Source organism: Trachemys scripta, chromosome 15 (genome assembly GCF_013100865.1).
Source record: "Trachemys scripta elegans isolate TJP31775 chromosome 15, CAS_Tse_1.0, whole genome shotgun sequence".
NCBI classification, from domain to species: domain Eukaryota; kingdom Metazoa; phylum Chordata; order Testudines; family Emydidae; genus Trachemys; species Trachemys scripta.
In genome coordinates this window covers 14,338,462-14,357,329 of record NC_048312.1, presented here as the reverse complement: position 1 = coordinate 14,357,329, position 18,868 = coordinate 14,338,462, and the positions used below count along the sequence as shown (strand labels likewise).

General features: G+C 45.3%; 1 protein-coding gene and 1 long non-coding RNA gene across 6 annotated transcripts in view; one reads left to right on the top strand and one right to left on the bottom strand.

Annotated features, from left to right (window-relative positions):
* The window catches only part of GALNT9 (polypeptide N-acetylgalactosaminyltransferase 9), a 681,070-nt gene that overhangs the window by 197,375 nt on the left and 464,827 nt on the right, over positions 1–18,868 (top strand). For all 4 annotated transcript variants that reach the window (XM_034791125.1, XM_034791126.1, XM_034791124.1 and 1 more), the window contains exon 3: positions 8,374–8,581. The gene's annotated coding sequence lies outside the window, so the exon portion shown is untranslated. The remainder of the gene's footprint in view (positions 1–8,373; positions 8,582–18,868) is intronic.
* The window catches only part of LOC117888069, a 29,876-nt gene continuing 23,741 nt past the window's right edge, over positions 12,734–18,868 (bottom strand). The window contains exon 3 of one of the 2 annotated variants that reach the window (XR_004648256.1): positions 12,734–12,822. This is a non-coding gene — a long non-coding RNA (uncharacterized LOC117888069). Of the gene's footprint in view, positions 12,823–14,039; positions 14,333–18,868 lie in introns of those variants that run through there. The other variant, XR_004648255.1, reaches the window with a different exon arrangement.

Here is an 18,868-nt window from a genome sequence, read left to right as displayed (position 1 = left end):
AGCTATTGTAGCCTAAACAATGTGATTCTGTTCTGAAGGGGGAGAATAGAGAATGCATTGTTACTTTGTAAAACGTCTTTGGACTGAATCCCAGATGGGAAGGAAGTGGTGTAATTACTGCACTCAATACAGAGCACTGGAGGGCATGTAAGGCAACCGGTCTGTAATGAGCCAGGCGGCACACCACACCACCACTGAATGCAGGACGGTATAACTAGCCAATTTTCATATTAGTACTTTATTTGTTCTGCTAAATGCAAAAAATTCTGCATTTGACCACTGTAAATTAAAAATTAAAGCCAGGCTCCCTCAGCAAACAGGAATAAATATATACCAAGTCTGTTCGGCAGTGGTGAATTTTACAATCTGAGAAAGTTTTGTTTTCTTCCAAATGGAAGAGAGACCATTTCTCACTCCAAATCCCATGGCATATTTATTGTGGAATCTTCATTGGATATCAAATTGCAATATGATATGATCTTTACACTGTCACATTTAAATCTGCACAGTGAAATACATTCAATCCTGGCACTACAAATTACGCTTCTGAGCTATTGCTTAGATACTATGCTGATCTTGTATTTGAATGTTTCTTGTGCTATGTATTTCCCTGAACATTGCAACGACAGCATAGTTAATGTATAAGTGATAGGCATTGTGCTAGGCACGGTACCTACCTATTGTAAGAGACAGTCTTGTCACAAATAGCTCACAGCAGTAAATAGACAAGACAGAGGGTGGGGGGGAAATGCTATTGGCTCCATTTTACAGATTTATTGTCCTATCCAAAGCCACTGAGGAAGTCTGTGACAGAGCCAGGAATTAAACCCAGGTCTCCTGGGATCCAGGAGAGTGCCTTAATTACAAGATTATCCTCTTTCCCTAATATTGATACTACAGTAGCACCTAGAAGCTCCAGTCAGGATCAGGGCCCTGTTGTGCTAAGTACTGTAGAAAACATACACCAAGAGATGGTCCCTGCCCACAGTATGCAAAATCCATAGATATAGGGTGACCTGCGTGCCCCCCCACCCACATGTTGCTTCCTGAAGATGAGGCACCAGGTACCAGGAGAGGCCGGTCCATCCCGGGGGCCCAGCCATGCATGGAGGGTAGAGAGCGCTGGGCAGGGAGAGTTGGGTCAGTCGGTTCCCCCCCCCCCACCGTGTGAGAGAGGTATGTGAGTGTGTGTGTGTGTGTGTGTGAGACCTCTCCCCGTGTGTGTGGGGGAGGAGGAGTCGGTGTGTCACCCTTCCCTGTGTGAACCCTAAAGCCTTAAAGATAAGAAGGTAAATAAAAAGAATCCAACTACGCAGTATTTCTTTTTAACGGGCTCAGTCAACTTGATGTTAATTTGAATATTTGCACTGCATAGTTCTGATTAATTGCTGTTGAACTCGGTTGAATATGAGTAATTTTACCAGGTGTCCCGTATTCAGTATAGGGAAATATGGTCACCCTACTTAGATAGAAACAAGCCGACCAACTGGTTGCTTTTAGAACTGTGTGTGTGTGTGGTTTTGGCGCAGGAAAACAGCTGTACAGTGAAAGCCATTTGAAGTGATATCTGAATTCTAGCAGACATATTACAAATATATTCTGAACAAATCTAAATATTCAGACTCTAGTGTCAGATACACCCCCTCCCCCAAATGAATAAACGGACCCCTGCTATTCACATCGTTCTTGATTTAGCTAACCACTCAAGCATGTGCTTAATTTTAATCCTGGGCATTGTTCTCCTGGAATTTAATGGATTAATAATTTGCTGCTGCCCTGTATCTGCAGCAGATCATGACAGTCCCCCTACACTGGCTCAGTCGTCGTGGCTGGTGAATTGGGGGACTCTGTCCACCTTGTCCTAGTAAGGAAGTGGTACCCACTTGGGGTATGTCTGCACTGTAGCTGGGACAGACTCATGCTAGTGGGGTTGGCATTAGCGCACTGTGGATGCTCCGGCTTGGGTGGAAGCTTGGGCCCTCACCCATGTAGACTTCAGAGCCTGAGCTCCAGCCTGAGCTGGAATTCCACATTGTTATTTTCAGCACACTAGCTTGAGTTCTGCTGGCATAATTCTGTCTACCAAGGCTGGGAGGCTGGCTCACAGTGGCATTCCCTTGCTGCATGCTTAATCCTGTGTGCCTAGAGACCACAGGTGTGTAAGGCAGGGTCTGCCAATCCCTCGTGCCCATGCCTGGTCATGCAGTTGAGGGCATACTTCAACTATGGGATACTATCTCAGTTCTAGCCGGGGTGAAAGTAACTTTCAGAACTTACCAGTACTGCCGGAGTCCTGAGGGGGCGGGGCCTCATCCGGAAGAGGTGGGGCCTCTCAAGATTTAAAGCCCCTGGGGCACCGGCTGTGGCTTGGAGCCCCAGGGCCTTTAAATCAACCAGGGGCTCCCAGCAGCACAGGTGGCTGGGAGCCCCTGGGGCTCTGGGGCAAATTAAAGGGCCTGGGCTCAGCCGCCGCGGAGCTCTGAGCCCTTTAAATCCCGGCCCCAGCCCGGCTGCCGAGCCACGGGCGGGATTTAAAGGGCTCTGGGCTCCCTGCTGCAGCAGGAGCTCCTGGCCCTTTAAATCCCAGCCCGGCCGCCGAGCCGCCGGCGGGATTTAAAAGTCTCTGGGCTCCCCGCAGTGGCAGGAGCTCTCAGCTCTTTAAATCCTGGCCCTGCCCAGCTGCGGGTGGGATTTAAAGGGCTGCTGCGGGGAGCCCAGAGCCTTTTAAATCCCGCCCGCAGAAGCCGGTGCGGTCCGGCACGGCATACTGGCTCTTGCCAGTGCGCCGTACCGGACCGTACCGGCTTACTTTCGCCTCTGGTTCTAGCTGGAAATATAGTGTCAAATCCTGAAGATTTTCCTCAGTCTTCCCTTGACACCCATAGGCTTTAAGCAGAGTATAGCCTGGATGGATTTGGTCCATTTGAGAATGTGATCCACTGAAAACAGCTTTCCCTGCAGCATTTCTGCTCTGGCTGAAAACAAGATGGTGCATTCTAGAGAAACCTGAAAGCATTGGCCAAATCTTTTGCTAAATAATAATATTTGTGTTTTGCACAAAGGCTCCTCCTTGTCTTAGAACAGGTTTGTCCATCCCTAGTTTGTAGGGGTCACAAAAATACAAGGGAAAGTGTGGCACACAGCCTAGCCTTTTTAATGCTGAGCCTTCTGACCTTAAAGTAGGGTTAGGAAAAAGCAAGAGGGGACCTTCGGGACTCATGTCTGTGTAAAATGCTCTATTGGTTCCATTTGTTTCTTATGGAACTTTTTCAGTGAGAAGCAAATTGGGAAGTGCTTTTTTCCATAAGAACCCATCCTGGAAGAGCGATAGAAGAATGTTTTAAACGGATGTTTTGTTTCTATGTGAAAGAGGCAGCTCCAAGAAGGTTTTTCTGGATCCGCGATGTGTTTTTGACTCCCATCCAAAATTTGGGTCAGTGTAGAGAGGAAGCTGGATAGGGGGAGTCTCGGGATCTCATGTCAAATTGCTCCACTTGCTTATAAGAGTCTTTACTCTTGGGATAACCTCAGCTGTGATGGAATTTAGACTTTAATTCCTTCAGTGCTGACAGATGTGCCAGCTAGTACCCTGAAGACACGATCTTGGTAGCAGACCTAGTGGAAAACTACTACAACAGAATGGGCATTCGTTCCATTAAACCTACTTAGACTATGCATGGTCCAGCAGGAGTTAGTTTTGGTGTCATACATAGAAAAAGTGCCCTTTCATGCATACAGTGATCATTTGGGACCATCATTGGCTTCATACTTAACTTTCCTTAGGGACCATTTTTCATGATATCTTAGTGTTTTCAAAAGGCCTCTGCACTTAGACAGGGGAGTTGGAAGTCAGCCATGGTGATCAGAATTAAATGCGGAAGACAGCAGGGGTGTGTGTGTATGTGTGAGAACAACATTTTTATTGTAACAGCATTGTGGAGATCATAGCTGATGTGCACAGAGGCATTTTGGGAAAGGAGCATTCCACCAGCATTGCCCTGTTTTCATTGCTAGTGGGATTAGTGAGATGATTGGAGCTGGAGGGGAAGAGTGTGATGGGATTTCATAGGGAGTTGGAATTTGGATTGCTGTTGGGAATGAGATTGCCTTTGTCTGGTTAGAGAGAGTGTGCTGCCCCCTGTAACACTGATTATAACTGCATTGCTTAGGTTGCTCTTTGGCAATGGCAGAGAATTCTAAAGTCAATAAACTCTTGTCTGCATTTTAGTAGTTTGGCTCAGACAGAAGGTTGGTTATACCCAAGGAGTGTCATCTGTTAGAGAGAGTACATTTCCAAGCAGTGACATTGCTTGGATTTAGCAGTTCAGGTGGTGGAGAATTTGCCTGTGAGGTTAAGGTTATTGCAGCAATGTTTAAGAGTAGAAACTGCAGATGGTGTGATGTGATGTTTTGTGTCTGTCCTTGGACTTTCCTCTGCATTTCTAACTGCTGAATGCATCACATCCATTCTGTAATCCATCCTGCCTCTAGACAGCTGCTACTGTTAAATTGCTTATCAGCTGGGTTCTGGAGCGGGAGGGGCAATTTTCCAGCAAACTACTCCAAGTTGTGTCCTCCCTGCTTTCTTGAGGCTTAGATATGGTGACTAGTACATTGGTCAAGTGGGTGATTCTGGCAGGAATTCAGGATTTGGGAGTTTTACAGTGCTAATCCAATTAAGTCTAGGAGCTTTGTAAGATCATGCCCTAAGCACTAAGGAACAGAGGAAAGTGAACTGCTCTACATCATCATCTGCTTGGTGATCAATGGCTCTACCAGAGCTGCTTAAATACTTCCTTATTAGCAGAAAGAAGGTGCTGTGAAAGAAACTGCCAAGCATGGATGGGTGTATTCAGCTACAGCTTCCCAAGATATCGTAGGAAATAATCTTCCTGGGTGATCCACCCCTATGCAGAGGGGTAGTACAAAGCTTATGCACCATTTACTTTCCTAGGGCTTAAGTGATGCCTAGATGTTATGCTGGCCCTCTGTCCAAAATCAGGAGACGTGGATCGGAAAGTAAGAGGGACAGGCTGAGGAATGAAGCCTTCCACAGGCAAGGGTACTGGATGACTTTTTCCCAAGACAAGGAATGAGGAGGTCAGGTTGAACTGCAGGAGGTCTTAGCCTTGCTGTTCTGGGGAAACAGTTTCTGGAAAGATTATCTGCTGTCCTTGATCTAAGAGAGCACATCCAGCCAAGCAGATCAGAGTCCCAATTTCTGGTCCCCTATTGCTTGAGTCACAGGAGAATCAGAATTCAGAAGGCCCCTAAAAGGGTCAGCTTTAACATCCAAGGTGAAAGGTTTAATTGCAAGTTGTAATTAATGGATTGACCTAGAACTGGAATCTATAACAGTCTGTAGTCCTTTGGAGTGCTGTGTAAATGTCAGTAGTTGTCGTGCCACAACACACGTCCTTCCCGCGGTCACAGACAGCGCCAGGGGCGAGCAGCGGAGAAGGCACTAGTCACAATCCTAAGTGCAAGGCCAGTGTGAGGCTAGAGCTGACTGCAGAACTCGCCTTCCCAAAGGGGACGGGACAGGAGACAGGGCCAGATACAAACATAGCCCTATCTTTCCCCCTGCTCTGAGCTGAGGGAAGCATGTGAAAAGAGCACCTGATTCACCTTATAAATGTGTGCAGCACGTACTGCCGTGGGCCATGTGCTCCCTGAAGTATGAACTTGAGTTTATCCCAACAGCTCTGGGAGTTGCCTTCTGAGATGCTGTTCTTCCTTAATCCTCCTTTCTGGTCCTTGCATGCTCTGCCTTAAAGGTGCCATTTTGCCCAGTCTTTCCCCCTCTCCCTAGCTTTCCTGCTTAGCACTGGACCATCAGACTGACCACTGGACAACAGCAAAGCAAGTTGAGATGCAGGAACCAGTGCAGAATTACAAGGCAATTGCTTCTCACTTGAGGAAGCCCATTCTCCACAGTTCAGCTAAGAGGAAAGTTGCCTCTGGCCCATGCAATGTCTGTACTGGCTGATGGGGATTGTCAAGAAAGAGTAAACTAGCTCCCCTGACACACTCTGTGCCCTCGGCTCCCACCCCACTCGTAATAAAATAAAAGCTTTGTTGAAGTTCTGAAATGTTTGGATAAATGACCCTTGCTTTTTTTTCTGAGCGGGAAGATGGGGTAGGTCATTAAATGGCTCCTGTATCCTTTCAATCTCTGCCCCTCTTCTTAGTTTGCCTGCAGGTCTGCTCTGGGTGGGATGGGAAGGCTCAGTGCTTTCTGTCCCTTCTGCTTCAGTCTCCTCTTCCTTGTATTGCCAATAGGCCCACTACATCCCATCCAAGTCTTCTGGAGAGCAGGTGCCCCTCTGTTTTTCTGCAGCCTCTCCTGTGGGTGTCTCTGGGGCTGCTTTAACAATGAAAGAGCCCTGGGGATGAAATGCATAGGCATGCAATGGGCACAAGTCTGAAATCTCCGTTTGTTGCAGGCAAGCTGGCCCTTTAAAGGGAGTTGCATCTGCTGGGAGGAAGCTGATTCTGTAAGGCCGGGGATCAGGTGAATAGCTTGAAGATCGCCTGGCCCTCATAAAAAACACCAAGTAGGTAGATAGGTGCCTGCAGGAGACCCTGGGTGTGGAGAAAGAACCCAATTTATATATGATTCTCTGTTGGATGGCCTGCAGTAGATAGGATCCTGCAGAAGACACTGGGTCAAGGGTCAAAGGGCGTGTTTGAAATATTGAACTTGGGTAACTCTGAAGAAATAAAATTTGAGGCCCTGAAGAAAAGGGGACTGGAATCCTGTGGCTGAAGACTGTTCTTTGGCTGCGCTGGTGAGTTTGCCCACAAGCTCACCCCGTTCTTAGTGTGAGAGTGGGGATTGGAGACCGTGGCTCTGGGGCATCTCCACCCTGGGTGCTCTTTCACTGTTGAAGAGCGAGGGTGCTGCTGCCCCTGGGGGTGGGGAGGGGTGACACAGAGGTGAAGAATCTGCTGCAGAAGAGTGGGCGACCTGGCACACTGCAACGTCCATGTGGGGCTTTAGAAGGAACAGGCCTACTGGCCATTCCTCTTGGGGAAGGGACTAGCCACTGCTGTGCAACTGAAGGGGGTGGGGAGCAACAGAACTTCTCGCTTAAACATTCATTCTACTTGGTCCCTGAAAACCCAGTGGGGAGGAGTCGGCCACCTGGCTGGGCCCCAGAGAGGAAGCTGGAGTTGGAGTGAGGTAGCAGGTGACAGCCTCCTACCTCCCAGGTGGCCTGCTTTGAACCCTAGAGTCTGCTTGGTTGTGTGGGTTGCAGGTGGGCATCATCATGGGGAGGGATCAGAAGGGTTTGGATGAGTCAGTTAAGCAGCCTGACTTTGGGAGGTTTCCCTGTCCCCTGTTCCCTGTCCCTGTCCTTTGAGAGAAGCTAGGTATTGACTGTTTCCGTAGAGCATGGCTCTTTGTCTCTGTTCTCTCTGCACTGTCCCTGCTCTGAGCAGCTAACTAGGCCTGACAAGAGAGGAAGGGGGGGTGGGTTTAACCTACTTTATTTATGGGTGCTGGAAATTGACATGTATTATTTATGCTGCCGCAAATCTTTTATTTGGGATGAGAAATCCTACCACCGGGCTTCCTGCTTCTAATAATCATTCCTCTAGCTAAATTGTCTCCCAAAGCCCAGGGCTGCTCTTGCCAGGGACCCAGCTGGTGTTACTTGATGACTTTGTGGCATAAAAAGTCTTCCTGATATAGCAAAGCCACCAATGTGCACATCAGTCACCAGTGCTGACAGATGGGCTCTTAAATCAATACAAAGAAAGGCAAGGTATAGGCTGACACAGGTAACAAAGTCAGGATCAAACACACGGCCTGATTCTGTACCGCCTGGCATCTTGTGTGTCTATAAATCTGTGCAAAACTGGGTGTGAATTGCTACTGTCTTGCCCAGGTATAAATGACAACGCAAGGTGCAAAGCACTAGAGAATTTGACTCAGAGCCTGGAACAAAATACTTTGCGGTTCCTAAATCTGCCTAAGTCGTAATGAATCAGTTGCCAGCGCTACCCGTCTGCTACTTTTGTTCATTTGGAAGATAATTCATTCCCTAACGGCTGAGAGATGGCGTCTGACAAACCTCCCCTCTGAAAACTCTGCTCAAGGACGCTGCTCTTTACTGTTTGCTCAGTCAAAAACGTTCTGGGGAGGTTTTTTTCCTTTTATCTGAGGCAGCATAATAAAATACCTTAGATAAACAAATTTATTCTTGGAGGGATGTTTATTAAGTGCTGGCAATCCCCTATGATAAATAATTTCTCTGGGAGAAAAAAAAATCAAGAAGAAAGTAGGCCAAGGAAATGATTTTAGTGGAGGAGATAATGCAGGAAGCACAGGACACTGAAGGCTTCTTTTTCATGTTGTCTTTTAAGAAAGCGTCCTGTGTCGTTGGTAAGATGTTACCACAGTGCCATCTACAGGCAAGCTGAAAAGAGTAACACACTCAGCTGAGGATTTGGCTGGCTAGCTCTTCTGAAGAGCCTTGTAGGTGACATAAGAAGCTCACTGCCGGAGGCCCAGCTCTGCAATCCTTTCTCATACCCAGTTGCCTCCTGGATTCCATTGACACCACCTGCATGAGTAAGTACAAAACAAGGGAGCAAGGGATGTAAAATGGGCCCAGAGCTACAGATGCATCAGCTAGCATCAGGATGGTCCTGATTTGTCAACACAGAGTCCAGAAGGCAAACAGTGAGACTAATCAATATTATTAGTAATGTTTCAGCAAAGCCTAAAGGCTTTCACTGATATTGAGGCCCCGCTGTGCTAGATGCTGTACAAATATGGCATACAAAAAATCCTTATCCCAAAGAGCTTATAGTATCAATGGAGGAGTCACACCGACTGGGAGAAAGGAAGTATTAGTATCTCCATTTTACAGGTAGGGATCTTTGACATAGATTGTGATTTGCCGAAGGTCCCACAAGGAATCTCTGGCAGATGTTCGGAGTCCCAATCCAGTGCCTTATTCACAAGACCATCCTTCTCAATAGTTCAAAATTTCTGCAATACCTCAGTGAAGCGATAACTAGTAAAGCATCTGTGTAACTCGAAGATTGTATGCAGGGACCCAGTGTGTTTTGATTGTGCCAGGGGAAGCATTAAGAGATTTTGTTTTAAAAGGATGTTTTAGTAAATGATTGACCCCGGGCAGTAAAAGATCAAGGAAATTACTCGTAATGTGTGTCAGAGCATCCGAGGCCCTTTATGGACGGCTAAGCAAGAAACTTCTTGCTTTACATTTTTAAAAAGCTGGCAGCCCAGTTTGTAGCTGCGGCTGGAGAAAGCACACAAGGTTTGAGTGTGTTTGCAAGTATGGGGTTCATACAGAAGATGTGACCCCAGATGAGACACACATAGCTTTGAAGCGGAAAGAAAAAGGTTTTGCTTTTCACTTTCAAGTGTGAATCCCTGTGTATTCTGTCTAGGATTTCCAAAGGGGCCCAAACTCCCATTGAAAATCATCCTTAATGCAGGAATGGGTCACCATCTCACAGCATTTAGCATCTTGCAGATTGTTCTATACCATTACCCCACCCTTTGAAGGTTTACGTAGCTTTTGTTAGAGATGCATAAGAGAGAAAATATGCAGGCAGAGATCCAGTAACTGCTACCACTTATAACTATTGTAAAATCACTTACTTCTTTGGTGTGTCAGCATGTTAATTGCCATTGATGAACGTGGCTCAAAGGGCAGCTTGGATAAGCACCCAGAAGATTGGGTGCTTAGCAGACTTTAACATGAATCAAACTAACCGCTTTGTTCTGCAAACCTAGGTTGGCAATATTGTGAGATTTCAAGTACTGCCTCTTTAGAATCATAGAATATCAGGGTTGGAAGGGACCTCAGGAGGTCATCTAGTCCAACCCCCAGACAGATTTTTGCCCCAGATCCCTAAATGGCCCCCTCAAAGATTGAACTCACCACACTAGATTTAGCAGGCCAATGCTCAAACCACTGAGCTATCCCTACCCCCATCTGACTGGCCTGGATGGTTTGGGGAATCTGGATACAATTTACCAAGTCTGGTTGCTGTTATGAAATTGCTGTATCGTAGAATGCCTCAGTTTATAATGAACAGGAGTACTTGTGGCACCTTAGAGACTAACCAATTTATTTGAGCATAAGTTTTCATGGGCTACAGCCCACTTCTTCGGATGCATAGAATGGAACATATATTGAGGAGATATATATGCACATACAGAGAGCATGAAAAGGTGGGAGTTGTCTTATCAACTCTGAGAGGCCAATTAAGTAAGAGAAAATTTTTTTTGAAGTGATAATCAAGCTAGCCCAGTACAGACAGTTTGATAAGAAGTGTGAGAATACTTACAAGGGGAGATCGATTCAATGTTTGTAATGGCTCAGCCATTCCCAGTCCTTATTCAATCCTGAGTTGATTGTATCTAGTTTGCATATCAATTCCAGCTCAGCAGTCTCTCGTTGGAGTCTGTTTTTGAAGTTTTTCTGTTGTAAGATAGCCACCCACAGGTCTGTCATTGAATGGCCAGACAGGTTAAAGTGTTCTCCCTCTGTTTTTTGAGTATTATGATTCCTGATGTCAGATTTGTGTCCATTAATTCTTTTGCGTAGAGACTGTCCGGTTTGGCCAATGTACATGGCAGAGGGGCATTGCTGGCACATATCACATTGGTAGATGTGCAGGTGAATGAGCCCCTGATGGCATGGCTGATGTGATTAGGTCCTATGATGATGTCACTTGAATAGATATGTGGACAGAGTTGGCATCGGGCTTTGTTGCAAGGATAGGTTCCTGGGTCAGTGTTTTTGTTCAGTGATGTGTGGTTGCTGGTGAGTATTTGCTTCAGGTTGTCCTGTAAGCGAGGACAGGTCTGTCTCCCAAGATCTGTGAGAGTGAAGGATCATCTTTCAGGATAGGTTGTAGATCTTTGATGATGCACTGGATAGGTATTAGTTGGGGGCTGAAGGTGACAGCTAGTGGTGTTCTGTTATTTTCTTTGTTGGGCCTGTCTTGTAAGAGATGACTTCTGGGTACTCGTCTGACTCTGTCAATCTGTTTTTTCACTTCAGCAGATGGGTATTATAGTTTTAAGAATGCTTGATAGAGATCTTATAGGTGCTTGTCTCTGTCTGAGGGATTGGAGCAAATGCGATTGTATCTTAGAGCTTGGCTGTAGACGATGGATAGTGTGGTGTGTCCTGGATGGAAGCTGGAGGCATGTAGTAAGTATAGCGGTCAGTAGTTCCAACCTTTTCATGCTCTCTGTATGTGTATATATATCTCCTCAATATATGTTCCATTCTATGCATCCGAAGAAGTGGGCAGTAGCCCACGAAAGCTTATGCTCAAATAAATTTGTTAGTCTCTAAGGTGCCACAAGTACTCTTGATCTTTTTGCGGATACAGACTAACACGGCTGCTACTCTGAAACCTGTCAGTGTATAATGAATGTTGTTGTAGCCATGTCAATCCCAGGATATTAGAGAGCTCATCTCTCTCACCACCAGAAGTTGGTCCAACAAAGGATATTAATTACCTTGTCTCAGTGTGTAGTGAGTCAGCCAGGAATCGGGGCTGTGTTAAATACTTGTCAGACCAGGAACACTGGCTTGTCATTAAACCTTACTGGTCTCCTGTTTAGGTGGAAACACTTGGGACTCGGGATTGGCGAAAGCTAGGAGAACTAGATCCTTCAGTTTCTCTGCAGGGAGTTGGGGTTTGGAGAATGGAAAACCTCCAGCAGCAGAACAAAGGGATAGAGGTGAGGAAGCCGGGGTTTAAAAAGGATTTACGGGAGAAACAAAGGGAGGACTCCCATGGAGTGGCCCTGGCATCAATTCTCGCACAGTGAAACTGCTGAGTTTTGCACCACTCCATTTTGTGAGTCAGCAAAGTGGCTTCAAGAGGAACTTAGCGTAGCTCTAAGTGTGTGTGGATCAGCCCTATGTATAGAGATATTTGACTGATTGGTTGCTTGGTTACCTAGCAGCTTGTGCCATCATTAGGAACAAGTGAGCTAGATCAGATGTCAAAACAAACCCCACATCTGAACCTGAAGTTGAACCTTTTTGAGCGCTGCAAAAACTTAGATATCCTCCACCCTCTATTATTCATGTTTTCACCCTTCTGTCACTATATTACATCTGGACTGGAATCAGAACTTCTGAAATACTGCAAGGTAAGCCATTTTGGCCTGACTGGAATGGGGAAATCTCATGAGGAAATTTCTTCTCAGAAAATTTCCAGACTGGTTTCATAGACTTAACAGTTGTGGCTAAGCTTCAGTAAAGAATCAAAACGCTCTATTGCTTATTCAAATACATCCAAAGTCCCCACACTCTTGAGATTCACCCATCACTAATCATTGTCATGGTGTGAGGTTTGTTTGCATTGTATAGTAATAAAAGTTGCTTAAAATTATACCAGAGTTCAAAAATAAATGCCAACTCTCACTTTCTAATTTGTCTGCAAACTGTCAGAAAGGAGATGCACCTATCTGAGCTTCCCTGAACATTGAGGACGTTTAGGATTGTGGATCCAAAACCTTTGTGGGTATATGTACGTATGTACACACACAGTACTTCTTGCATTTCCACTGGGTCCTCTGCTGTTAGAGTATTGCTCACAGTGTCATGCTAGATACTGATTGCATTATTTATAAGTGCTATATCAGAAGTATTTTATGTCCATGATCAGCTCCTTGTGGGAGCTCATTATCTCCAACTACTATCTACAACGAATTGACTTGCCAGTTCCACCAGGTCAGGCTGTGGAGCCATCTTGAGTGGCAGTGGGTTGCACACTTGTTCTAGAGCTCTGCTGAAATTGTGCCCAAATCTAGGGAATAACAAGAAAGGGGGTTAAATCACTTAGCAAATTCACCCAAATTTCCCTCTTTTTGCAAGTATAGAGAAGAATGGGGCTAAAATACCCATATTTGGGAGTGGGATGGGAATAGTGTCCATGGTGTGACGGGTTGGATCACAGAAACCCCCTTGGGAGCTGCCAACAGATGTGCAAAGACTACCCCTGCTTCTGTTTTCCCTGCCAGCTCAGGACTCCAGCACCCTTTCTTGCTGAGCCAGACACTCCCGTCTGGCTCCAGACACAGATCCAAGGTCTGAATCTCCTGTCCCAAAGCTGCAAGTTTACCTGAAAACAGCTCACAGTAGTGTGCTTGTCTTTAGCACTCAGATGCTCAACTCCCAATGGGGTCTAAACCCAGATAAATCCGTTTTACCCTGCATAAAGCTTATGCAGGGCAAACTCATAAATTGTTCGCCCTCTATAACACTGATAGAGAGAGATGCACAGTTGTTTGCTCCCCCAGATATTAATACATACTCTGAGTAAATTACTAAATAAAAAGTGATTTTATTAAATACAGACAGTAGGATTTAAGTGGTTCAAAGTAGTAACAGACAGAACAAAGTAAGTCACCAAGCAAAATAAAATAAAATGCGCAAATCTATGCCTAATCAAACTGAATACAGATAATCTCACCCTCAGAGATGCTTCAGTAAGTTTTTCTCAGACTGGACACCTTCCAGGCCTGGGCACAATTCTTTCCCCTGGTACAGCTCTTGTTGCAGCTCAGGTGGTAGCTAGGGGATTCTTCATGATGGCTCCTCTCTCTCTCTCTCTCTGTTCTCTTCCCCCCCTTTATATATCTTTTGCATAAGGTGAGAACTCTTTGTCTCTCTGGGTTTCCACCCCCCCTCACTGGAAAAGCACCAGGTTAAAGATGGATTCCAGTTCAGGTGACATGATCACATGTCACGGCAAGACTTCATTACTCACTTGCCAGCACACACATATACAGGAAGACTCACAGGTAAATACAGCCATCTGCAGACAATGGGAGTCATCAAGATTCCAAACCATCATTAATGGTCCACACTTTACACAATTACAATAGGCCCTCAGAGTTACATTTTATATTTCTAGTTTTAGATACAAGAGTGGTACATTTATACAAATCAGATGATCATACTCAGTAGATTATAAGCTTTGTAATGATACCTTACAAGAGACCTTTTGCATGAAGCATATCCCAGTTACGTTACATTCACTTATTACCGTATTTTCTCTAAAACTATCTGTTACATTATATTGACTTATTATCAAGTTTTTATAAAACCATATAGACTGCACAACGTCACACATGGATTTCCATTAAAGTGCAATTTACTGTGTATGTGGTACCTCGGACCTCCTGAACTTAATGGGTCAGAGTGTCAACAGGTATAAAGTAGCATGGCTCCATTGGCTACAGTCAAGTTACACCAGTTTATGCTGGCTGAGGATCTGGTCCAACATCTGTGAGCGGTGTTTGTGATTCAGGCACCTGTCAAAGAATGGTGTATACTTTAACAGTGACATACTACAGGTCTTCTGTGAAACACACTGCTCAGATTGGTGGTTCCTGGACCATTTTGAACTCAGATATGTGGAGCCGGGAGGAAAAGGAATCCGAAAGGGAAGGAGATTAATTTCTGAAGGCTGTCTGCATTTTTTTACATAAACTCTACTCTGCATCTGTGCATGTATGGCACAGGCTATGAAATCCCTGCTGTAGGCAGAGCAGGGGATAAATATATATGGATGAATAAACAAGGCAAGTAATCCAATCTCATTGCTAGTATTCAGTTCTTGCACTGTTGCTCTAGGCAACCAGCTTGAGTGGGGATATTGTCTATAACCTTAAAAACTGATTATAGGCTACTTCACTGCCTCATACTGTCTTAAAGAGGATTAGAAGGGAGTGTAAAGCTGGTTTAGGGACTATGTTAACAAAGCCTCAAAGGCATCTGCAGATTTCCTTGTTCATGAAGTGATTAACTTATTTAGTAACTGTGAAAAAATGTGCACATTCCAGGAGCCAGGCTGCTAATAATTAAGAGATGTAATTCTTGTCGTGGGGAGCCTGGCTCGTACTGACAACTGTCTGTGTTTGGCAGAGATGTGGGCTTGTTTTGTGCCCAGACTTGTACAGGTTTCCTCCATTGTTTTTAAGCCGAAGAAGGGGTAGGGGGAGGGGGGCGGGAGAGGGGGAAACAAACCCACTTGTCAGTAAGGCCTTTCACCATTCGAATGGGCTGTGTCTTGTTTCCTGACTGGTATGTGTTTCAATGCAGTGCGGTTCTCTAGACCCTACAGCTGAAGCATTTCAAATGAGTTACTGGAGAGCTGCTTATGCTCTTCTAGTTCATCCCAGCGTTTACCTGCAAATGCAGCAGGAAGCTCGACTCAATATCTTTATTTCCTGCTTCTGCTGCTTTAATTTTTTTTAACCCATCCTAGGTGAAGCTTTGCTATGGGGAACGGGGAAGCAAAGCAGCACAATGGGAAATGCCACACGACAGAATCTAAGACATGAAATCCAAACAGATGTCATGTTTTCTATGGTTCGATGACAACAAAGTTCTTTTTTTCAATTCTAATGAAGTCTGGCATCATGATCCCTTGCGTAAGTCATCAGCAAAGTTTGAAGATGGGGCCTGAAGCACTGGCCTCTGTCAGTTGGGCTAAAGGAGTAACTCCATTAGGTGGTAGCAGCAGTAGGCTGTCATCCACTGTATGAATAGAGAGACTTGTTTGGCCAGTGCATTACTTACACACTCCCTCCCCCCAAACACACTCTTCAGAGAAGCTTTTTTTTTTTTTTTAGCTTCTGAGGTCCACAGGAATTTGACTTCTTCATAAAGGCCATGGCATTGTAACAGTCTTCACTAGGGGCCATCAGTAGGGGTAGAATTTAGGACCTTCAGTGAGAAAAGTGATGTTTTTTACTATTTGGGATAAAGGAACAGCTCCTTTACATTGGATCTTTTAAATAATCCCCATCTGCCCATATATTGGTCTTCATCCAACCCCCTTTCTGGCACTCTGCAGGGAGGTATTGTAAACCCGTAGCCTTACTCCAGGTACCCCAGACATTACCTCTCTCTTGTCCCAGCTTCAGCTAAAGACAGTCTCTTTCTCTCTGTGGTGCCTCAACACTCAATAACCGCAATTTAACAACCTCGGCATCTAATTCAGGTTGATTTTAAATTAAAATACAAGCAGATTTCTGAGGTAAGTTAATAAAATAAAGAGAAAAATCACAAAATAAAAGATTATTGGAAATAAATCCATCTAGTCCAGCACCAGAAAAGGCATCTCTTAGTGGGCAAAAAAAGCTTGTATTGCAAAGAATGAAAATATTACATACAGTGGTACAGAACAGTGTGTCTGTCTTTCTCTCAGCCTGTCAATTTAGAATGCCAACACGTCTCTATGAAATAGTATTTCAAGGGTAAGGATGGGTTTCTGTATTTTATAGGAAACATGCTTTCTTTGGTCTCTCCCCAAAGCCCATCCCCTTAAACCTAGGTTCTCCATTACATCACCTTCCCCAAACCAGCTTTATAGATTGTCTCTCTGGTATGATCTGTATGGATATGGGGCAAGAACTTCTCTAACGCTTCCTTCCAAAATCACATGTCTGCTCATGCCCTTTATTGAGCGTATTGACGCCCAATAAACACGTCTAAGGCATGTTTGACAAATCACTGGTTATTCCTGAGCCCCGGCTCATTTCTCAGTAGTTTCAGTGTATTTGGTAGAGATAACTACATTTAAAAATGATATTTATATAGCCCGTAAGTCATGACTTGACATTTATGTATCTGAAAGGAACAGAGCTGTAATAAAAATGTCTAATTGTACTAATCAATCTGCCGCACAATTTTCAATATTTGCACTATTGACTGAGGAGCATTCCTCCTCCCCCTACCCATTACTACTCTTGCTGTATAGTGACACTAAAACTTCCAAAAGTGATCAGTGATTTGGAGTGCCTCTGTTCTTGGGTGCCCAACTTGACACACACTACAAGGGTCTGACTTTCAGAAGTGCTGAGCACCCGTCCTCTGAAAATAAAAACCCTTTAAGGTGCCTCGGGTTGGGGTCTTAAAACTGGAGGCACCCAAATTCATTAGTCACTCCCCAAAAATGTGGCTTATACTCATCCCTGAAACAGAATCTACAGATTTGCTAAAACAAATAAAGCTTGTTTGAAATAATGCAGAAAATGCACTTTTTTCAGCAGAGGCCTTACAGCCAGAGGACTCCTGAGTGGGCCTCAAACAACAATACTGGATAATACTTAGTCCTGCTTTGAGTGCAGAGGCCTGGACTAGATGACCTCTCAAGGTCCCTTCCAGTTCTATGATTCTACAAGCCTAGAACACAAAAGTAAAAGGAATACTGTCATGGATCTGCAAAGCAGAGGCTGCCATTTCCCGTCAGCCCCTTCCCCATTACACTTCCCCGTGCTCCTGGCTAGGCGAGGGAAAAGATCCAGAACCAAGGAGTGGCCGGCATTATTGTCAGATCTGAACTAGGCTTGTCACTGGGAATTGCACCAACATCGCCCACATAAAGGACGGAGGGAAAAACAACCCTTTGGCCTTGGAGTTTTTCCAAGCTGTCAGGTTTCTTTATTAAATTCACTTTCAGAAATTTCTGCGGGGGTTCCATGAAAATGTGGGTTCCTGGTGGAAATGACACGCATTGGTTTTTCAGTGTTGCTGTCAGGAGGTGGAGAAACAGTGCTACCGTGTGACAGTCTCACAGAGACTTCCCTTCCCAAACAATTTCTGTCACTTCCGCATTTGGTTACTGGGGTGAACTAGAGACTGCAGGCCAGCTCATAGCTCTCTCCCACCAGAAAGGCAAGTAAGAGGGCCCCAAACAATCAAATAACAGATGGTCTTAATGATTCCTCAAACTCTTTAGACAGCTGATTCTTTTTGTTTTGTCTTCCTTTTAAATTTCTTATCAAGTTCCTGTCGGAAGGCTCGGTGTGTTGCTGTGACGTACCTTGGCTTCAAATGGTTATGCTTGTGAACTCCATGTCAGACACGAATGTTAAGGCGGCAGGAGCAGCATGGGACATTCTGAGCCAATGGATCACACAAGTTGGCTACCGGCTCATTTGCTTCCCATGAAATAAAGAAAGGCCCTACTTGTTCCTCTTCTCTTTACATGCGGAACAGCTGCTGCAAACAGCATTGTTTTAGCACCTCTTTTGTAAGCAAAGTCAAGCAGCATTTTGAACCTCCACATTCCTTTGCTAAACAAAAATGATGTTGGCTTCTGCCTACTTGTTCATAAAAATTCTCCTTCAACCTCTCAACCCCGAGGCTCTTTTGAGCACTAAAATCAGGTCTTTGGTTGGCCACCAGAAACTCGTAAGCTGCCCCAGCATAAAGATTCAGCCTGAGCAATGAACTCTCATTGCCCCATAGGAGATGGGAGAGAGACTTCTCTCTGATCAGCCTGGCAGTCAGGACAGCAAAGGCTGCACCATCCTTTAGTCTTCTTCTCTGGTCTGTACCAAAGGAACATTCCCCGCGTTCCTTTGAGCAATCGTGACAGACCCTTGTGCAGGCCATGCAAACAGTGGGGGGAGCTCCTGATGTGCCCCCCATACTCTCATACCTAAGGCCTTATCGCAGTCTAGCCGTTGGGATGAATTTAGATTAAGGGCTGGTGGAGCTCTTCCTCATCTTGGTGAGCACTTACTCACACAAATAGTCCCAGTGAAGTGTGGATAAGGGTTCCACAATGGAGCCCAGCCTGTGCCATAACCCAGCTGTGGGCTAGATTGTGCCATTTAACTACACTTGCCTCGTGCTGATTGCTCCCTATGGGGTGTTCTGTGGGCCAATGTGTATGTTGGAGGCTGGGGCGTGGCTTCACCACTTCCCTGCCTTCTGCACCCCTTTATGGCTACCTTGCTGTGCAGGGTGAACAGGAGCAAGTAGTACTTGCATTCCCCAGAACCCAGGCGGGGCTCTGGGGTGCTGCCTTTGACCAGACACCCTACAGGTGCCAA